Below are 8,768 nucleotides of genomic sequence, written 5' to 3'. Positions count from 1 at the left end.
TATTTGCTTGAGATTCAAATTGGTACAAGAATTTTTCCTCAGAAGGTTCTGTGAAGGAGGGTTTAAAAAAAGAGATGATTTTCTTATTGCACAGTTTCAAGGGATGGTAGGGATAGTAGGAAAAGGAAATTTCACTTATTGTCTACTCATCGCTCACAACAGTGTTGCAGCCAAATCCAATACATTCAAAGCAAATTGTGACCACTTCAAATGTAAAAAAACAACAAAAAAACAGAAAATGCCTCCGTGCTGCTCCTGTGGTTTTATCCAAGTGTCCATAAGCCCCAACATTCAAATTCGATTTGAAACAGCCTCATTTACAACATGTTTTAGGCCTAAATATCCTGCTCTCGCCCAAAGGTGCACGCAAGGAGTTCTATCACTTATGGCTTATTTGCTATGATTTTTCAAAGTTTGTTGTAGCGCCACCATCAGGAAACTATTCGCCCCCATCGCCAGTTGAGAACTTTTGGCATCGGACTGCACCCTTTGTGCAAAGTGTGTTTTATTTTCATGGGGAGGTGGATTTCCTCGGGGGACGAAGAATAATAACTTTGAGAAAAACAAGCAGAGCAGCCCGGAGAACAAAAGCTCGGTCAAAAATCTGACCTTAAAAGTGAAATGAATACGACGTGTAATGGATTCGTACAATGTATCACGGCAGCTATCACCATGTCTCATCTGCTCCTCCGCTGTCCATTCCAGACAGAAAGATCCCGTGTTTGTGGACTTTGCCAGAGTTGTTCCTTGGCCGGCGATGAGCCACTTCCCCATCTCCTCCTGATCAGTTTTCACCTCTGCTACCAGTTCAGGTGTTGCCCTCAACAATAGTCATCTTGTCCAAACTGTCACCCCTCACATTCCTAAACCCGTGTAATCCCAGCTCCGCTACATCATAGTGTTACCACAGGTGACGAATATCTCCAGCAGACACAGTGCGCCCTTTGTTCCCCCCCACCCCACCCCACCCCAATGTTTGGTTTTCCTTCTTAAAACACACGGCCAAGAACGGACACAGGCGCTGCTGAGCTCCACAGGGCGGGATGCAGTTGGAATTTGAGCATAAAACAGGTGTACGGCTTTGAGACCGACACCCAGCACCTGTTGACTTATCAAAACCATCAGGGACAAAATATCTCATAGAAATCCAGTTTGCGTGCAAGTTAATTCATAATCTCCGCAGCCAGGACAGATGTATGACTGAATCACACTTTCCAGGGTGTGTTTTCCAACTCTGTAGGTTATTGTGTCTTTATCAGCCGTGTCGTAAGTCCACAGTGGCTCCAGCAGATGGGTGAGTCCTATAAATCACTCCAACAAAGGACTACTTTGTCCCGTGCACGGAGATAAACCCATCGTGTGCAAACACTCTGTGGATTGCTGATCACTGACCCACAAAGACGTGCCTGGAATTAGATTTTATAATTTTGATGATAAGCGACAGGCTGGACTTCAATTGTCTTATCGAAATATCTGTGCACAGCCATGCTTCCTCCAGTAGGTGGCATCACCACACAGCAGAGAGGGTCTAACGCTTGTTTACTCACAACACACACACACACACACACACACACACACACACACACACACACACACACACACACACACACACACACACACACACACACAAACACACACACACTTTTGACAATGGTCGGAGGAAAGACAAACCCGAATGCCTCTCTCTCTCCATCTCTTACCACCCAAAATGTTTACTTTTCAAAACGGTCTTCTCCCTCTCGAGGTAGAAATCTCAATTTGATCATCACAAAGACCAAAGTCTAGTACGCACACACACACACAAACACACACACACACACACACACACACAGGGGAATTCACTGTGCGTTTCACATACAGCACTTGAAGCAGCACTCAAACCGTCCATGTGGGGGATTCAATGATGGTTCAATGATTTTTATTGTTTGGCGGCAGCAGAAAATAAAATAAATCAGTGTTGTAGCACCAATCTCTTGTGTCTCTTGTGTCTCTCCGTGTCGGAGTTACCAGAGAAACATCTCATCACTGAGGCCCGTCACTTTCTCGACACTGACTCTCTCAGGTGCGCTGCTCCGTGCCGCTTCCATCAGACTCTGTTGTTCCTCCGTCCCTCTCTTGAATAGTGCGCTGATGATGTCTTCAGTTGTGTGTCATCAGAGCCAGTGTGCCATGGTACTCTGATTACCCCCCCGTGCCAGCATCCGGCGTTGATCCATGAGCAATCAATGCCTCAAGACCATTCAGCACCGGGCCTGATGCTGTTCAATGCCCACGGCTTGTATCTGCAGGTATGAGAGAGGAGAAGCTGTGAAATGAATGTTGCATGCTGTGCATATCGATCATAGCCCCCCCCCCCGCTGTGATTTGATATAGAAAATATTTCTCCCACATCGATTGTTTTCCTACTTTACTACACCCGCTATTGCAACTGATGATTTTGTTCCATGTCTCTGTAAAAATGTTCTTTGGCTAACTTTTAAAAAGGCAAAAAAGTCTTTCTTGTGAATGTGGTCGTATCTGAATATAAATTCTGTAACCTCAAAGTAAATTCAGATATACAGATCATACAATATTTGAGTTACACAAGTTTTAACCTCACAGCCTTGGCCAGTTTTTGAGTTACCCTCTCTGGACACTCTCCACCTCTGCACTGACTCCTGAGACGTCTGGTAAAACAGCACGGCGGCCGCCACCCCCACCACCGCCACCAGGAGGCCATCTGTGCCTCTCTGCATCAGAATTTCCTGCCAAGCCCCAGATCACTAAAATGCTCTGTAAGTTTCTCACTCACACATTCTCGTCCAGTCCCTGCTCGGAGAGACAGAATGCGCCTCGGAACAAACGTGGGAAGTGCGTCTAGATAATTCAGCCTAAAAATCCCCATTTGGTTCCATGAGAAGCTTGTTTTGACTGAGATGCTGCGACTCCAGGTGGAGTTAGATCACCCCACGTTCAGGAGGAGACAACAGGCATCAATCTAGCTCTGCAAACATACCCCCCCCCCCTCCCCCCCCTCTCCTCTGATGCAGCACGAGGGCTTAAGAAACAGAGAGAGGCTCCAGCCTGTTTGATAGTCTCATAAATCTTTGAGGACTGTGAGCTCTGTGCCCCCGAATTGAGCAAATCTCCTAAACAGATCTGCAGGGGCTTCGGAGCCATCTGTGAGAGGAACATAACACTGATGAAACGGGCTGCACAGTGTTACTTGTAGATTTGTTTTATTCCTGAGATCAATATTGCCACAGGCTCCACTAGGGGATATGGAGAGAGCTATCATGACTATTTGTTTGCCGGTTTATCAATGGACACATCTGGCTTTCTTTGATGGAAGGCCAGTTGTTGTGTGGGCGTGAGTCGCACACATCCACGCGTGTGCAGCCACAGCACGATGCCCGGTCATTTATCACATCGCCACAGTGCGCTACACAAGAAAACTGATGAAGTCCTCTCGGGTCTGAGGAGGGCTGTCGATTCTGTATGGCACTCCAAATTCAGAAAGAGTTTCACAGGGTGACCAGTTCACCATAAATGCTCATACGTGACAATCTGTGCGAGCGACAGCTGCATTTGCTCAGCGATTATCCAGCTTGGAATTCACACACAAAATTGAAAGAGAGGAAACAATTTTAGAGGCAGCATACTCCAACAAGCTGTAATTGATGCAGGCCTGTGCCATTAGGACCTCTGCGGTCCTCTGAGGATTGATCCAAGCCTCCTGCAGCCAGAACCACCATCTGCCATTCGCCTTACAACTCTTTTCCCCGAGTTTTTGTTCATTGATTTTAGTAATTACGCCTGGAACACAGAGTGAGCTATTTTCTAGCAGTCAATTCTATCAAATTACTCAAATGATTACAATCATTTGTTCATCTGGCCGACTTGGTATTTCAGCTCCTCGATCACAAGGTCCAGTGAAACACTAAAGCGTAGGACTGAGAACAGACAGTTTATTTCACAGCAGGAGGGTCTCGTCTGCGCTGAATGATTTGCTCCTTCACGTTTGTACTTTCAAACAGGGCTCAGAGACTTTCACTGAATGTTTTACCTCCACGAGGAGGCTTTCTGCAGTTTGTCTGTTAGGATGATGAAAGAACGACTGAACCAGTCTTGGAGGAAGGTGGTGGTATGGGCCACGGAAGAACCAAATCAATTTTTCCCCAGAGAGAGCGTTTTCCCAGCTAGTAATGCATGGATTTTTATTACTGACACAAGTGGGGGACTGATCTTGATGAGTGTGTACAATTCGGTGCTGCTTGATCAAATTTAAAGCGACTCAAGGGCCATATTGAGCCCATTGAGTTGGCTTTTTTGGAATCTATAGTTTAAAGTCTTAAAAACTAATGGATGTCGCGTTGTGAAATTTTTTATAGACCTCCTTTGTCCTCAGAAGATAATTCTAATGATTTTGGTGATCCCCAGACAGTTTATATAAATGGACCAAGCGTCTCGACTTCCTCCCGCTATCCAGAAATGAAGCCAAAATATAAAAACAACGAACACGGCCATCTTGTGCATTTGAAGCCAGAGTCTGCACTGTAGCGATGAGGAGATGTAGCAGTGGTATCAGGGTCTCGCCGATACATTCACCTGACCAAACGATTGCATCGAATAACTCATTTCGAAACCAAACGTAATGTAAAAATTTGTACTTAGTCTGTGAGATGAGAACGAGTTAAAATGACAGAAGGCTTTTTAGTTTGGTCTATGCCACATCCACTTACACAGAAGGCCATGTTTATGCCCTATTCTGTAGTCGGCCAGTAGGGGGTGACAGATATACTTTGGCTTCACTTTTTGGAAGCTGACCAGTCTATGGTAGATATCCTTGTGCCCGTTAGACTGAACTATGGTGATCCTATTTTCCTAAATGTCTTCCAGTCGTCTGCGTATGACTACATTCTTGCACCCTCATTGTGAGCATGCTGATATTGGCATTTAGCTCTTAAGGGACCGTCTCAGTGGAGCTTCACAGAGATGCTAACCTGTCAGTAGTCAAGCTTATTCATCCCCAGGAAGAATAAAGAGCAACAGGTCAAATCTGTTGTATTCAGCAGAAGCTAACGAGCGGCGTTTCATTTTAATGGCCTGACTCTATCTAACCTCCCTTCTCGGCTGGCATTTGAGTTTATTGCTGGCCAAGTAATTGCATTTGTCACATTCCCACGGACACAACATACACTGTCATAATGATGGTGGGTAGTCACAGTTTCTCCTTTTGTCTTTTATAATGAAACGCAGTTTATTAAAAGTCATCTGAATGCGTGTGAAGGTTAAATCCCACAGGAGTGTATCTGAGGGGAGTTGATTTGTTCTTATCATAGCTTGAAGTTTTCCAGGTAGAAAAAAGGTGATGAGCAGGATCCTAAAAACAATGTTCAAACAGGGCATGGGATCTTAGCAGCAATTTAAACCAACAAGCACAAATACATCAGGGGAAACAGACTCAGCTCCACTTCACTTCCTCCATCCACTGCCCACATGCTTCATCACCAAGTCGTTATCAGGGAAGGTGGCAAAAACACATTATACCATTATGAGTAGGTGCGGATTACATGGGCTGGGAGAGCCAGAGGCCAGATACAGATCTGAGGCTTATCTAAAGGGAGATTCTGGATTTTGCAGGATGGCTTCCTGGTGCTTTGCTATCCAAGATCGGGTCATCCATCTTGCTATTGTACGAGTTATCAAAGCAGCACTGGACTGGATCGTCCTGGAGCCAATAATTGGGTGGAGACAGAAACCAGCACGATAAAACAAGACAGAAATCCCCTTCGATTTGCACACACCCCCTCATCTGACACATCCTAGCAGGCGTGCTTCAACGCTGCTCACTGGGAAACACGAGATGTGCGACTGAGCACGTAAATGGAAATCTGAAGAGGTGCTTTGCGAGTGGAGCAACGGGGGGGGAGTCTATAACATTCTACTCACTGCTACCAGGAGAAATGGTCGTTGCTGATGCTGCACCTGATGAAGACGCAGACCGACCTCCTGCTTTCTGTCAGAATAAGTGGTTGTGGTTGGTCATGAATATATTATTTGAGTTTTGATATTGAAAGCTGTTTAAGGGCGATTGTCTTGTGGGAACTAAATAATATGTTATTTCTTGCACTGAAAGTCTTTAATGGCTAATGTCTACTTTATCTATTTTAACTATTGCTGATGGTTAATTAAATCAAAATAAGGAAGATATTCAGGTAAAAAAACTGTCTTATCTCACCAATGAGATAAGGTTCCATTGCATTTTGTTCCTGAAATCAATCGGGAATCTGTGGTTCTGCTGGGATCAGGAAGATTGTGGATCAACGGTTTCCAAATCCTACCAAAAAAAAATTCTTCAACAAAACACACTGAACCCTCGATCCAGATCAAAAACCCAACACTGGATTGCATGACGTTATCTGATTCTGGAATCTTTTTTTTCTTTTGAACGTCCCGTAATTTAAGATTAAATCCACTCTGATGTCCAAAATCCAATCAGATTACCTCTGAACCTATCGGCCCTGGGCAGGACGTCAGGATACCGTATTCTGGCTTTTACCTTGGACACCAAACAACCAAAAGGCTTATCCAAAGGTTATTTATTCTACAAAATACAAGGCAGGCTTTCAAATTTAGTAACTTATGTGCAAATAACATTTGTAATATTCACAAGTTTGCCTCTGTGGTTGTCATTTATGATAAATTCATCAGATTGATTTGATTTCTTTCCAGCTTTGCTTTGGCTGCCGTTTGCCAATAGTTTCCTCTTTATTTTGACTCCACTTCAGGCAATAAAATCCAACTATGATTCAATGAGCTGTGGCGATGGGCCTGCTCTGGCCATTCAGTGAAAAGCATCTGTGTTCAAGTTCAACAACCACAGTCACAACCTGTCTGTTTGGGCGCCCCTCTGCTAGTGGTGATAATGGAGCTCGGCTTCTTCTGCCAGGAGCCCATTTCACACCAGACCAGTTTCTTTCCTAAATATAAAATCTAAAATAAAAGACAATGGTTGATAGTCTATGTGATGACTCATGGCCTTTTAAAGTGGATAAAGAGAAAACTTGAATGTCACCCGGTAAGAGCATAACTCTGCCAAGGCCCACCAGTCCACATTTAAATTTAATAGATACTGAATTGTATCTGGATCTGCACCAAATTGCACACACTCATAAATATCAGTCCCCTGAGCACGTCGGATTTTTTATTTCTTGATCTGCCCTCAATCCGGATTCGCACCAGAATTCAATGGCCTCTTCCCTGACCAGCTCCAGAACCAAAGGCTTCGAGGTCGGCTCTAAAGTAAAAAACAAAAGTTAGTTGGGTTTTATACCTCATCCACCTCCAAGCAGCTCTTCATGTGGCAGCTTGTGCAGCTCCTCTGTGACTGACACGGGCACCAGAGCACAGTACAGTATGTCTGCACTGAGCGGCAGCTGGCTCGACAAGCAGGGAGGGGGAGGTGAGAAGTCTCCGTCACTCACCAACTGGTCTGTTGACGATATGAAAAGACTGCAAGGAAGACTGGATTTCTGAGTGTCATGAAGTTACCGGGACATAAGACATCACATACCTGTGGAGTCGGGACACTGGCATGTTTGCAAACAGCAGAAAGCTGCACCCGAGCAGCGTGTGGAGGACAGTGCATCCTGGTGGCTCAGTTGGTTAAGACACACACTAAAGTGTTGAGCAGAGCTACTTTGATATGTTGAATCTCCGGCTCTCTGTTTCTTTTAAAGGTATTTTTCCTCTACAAATGATTAATTCTTAGTTTCTATTTCTACTACATTTGTAAGATCAGAATTACAGCTATACCTGGACCTCGAGGCACCGAAACGTTTATTGTTCCTTAGAGCCAATTCTCAAACCTGAGATTGTTCCATTACGAAGCCGAGCGGATCCAAATGAAGAAATGTGACACCCTCTTTCAAAATATAGATTTTCCTCTGCTCTCTGATGGGACGGCTCGCTCGCTGTCACACTGCATGTCCGTCACGGGGACTGTTGAGGGAACCGGAGCAGGAGGAGGATTTATTGGCACAAAGGGAGATTGACAGGTGGGTCACAGGGACTGGATATGAAACTTCAACTTTATATGAGCCGCCTTGGGAAGAAGTTAACAATTAGGTTAAAATCTGTTGCATGTGCAGTGCACGGACTTATTACAATAACTATAGTGGTCAAAATTTCACTCGTGCACTATGCCTCACACACACACACATCGATGATGTAAGGATAAAGGTATATATCAAACCACATGGAGCCATGCACATGATATCAAAACCAATCTGCAAGAGCAGCCGTGCAAAGCAGATAACGCAGGATATTACCAGGAAATTGCAAACCAATATCCAGCCCGTTTGGGATATTCTCAGCACACACTTTTTAATCTTGCATTTAGCCGATCCTTACTCCTCTCACCTCCATCGCGCCTGAGCCAAACTCAGAGGTGCAGACACCGAAGCATCTGGTGAGAGGACACAGACGGATCAACGCTTTACTATCACTCCTTCACCACAACAGTTTCCTGCTCTCGTGTATTTCCTTTCTTCCCACTGTCAACCAACTTTTGTCTGTTGTACTTCATCAATTAAAAGGTAGCATTGTCCTAAATCACCCACCCTGGAGCCAAGCATTAATCCCTATCCTCCACGTCAGTCCAACTGGCTGCTCCTGTGGCCCCGCTGCTCACATCCATCCACCACCCGTCCAGCATCGAGGACCAGTATCTGCAAACACACTGGAAACTGTCGCCTGTTCTAAATTCCACACGGTTATTTCCATAT

The sequence above is a fragment of the Limanda limanda genome, chromosome 17 (genome assembly GCF_963576545.1).
Source record: "Limanda limanda chromosome 17, fLimLim1.1, whole genome shotgun sequence".
NCBI lineage: Eukaryota > Metazoa > Chordata > Actinopteri > Pleuronectiformes > Pleuronectidae > Limanda > Limanda limanda.
Note: the sequence above shows the minus strand (reverse complement) of the source record.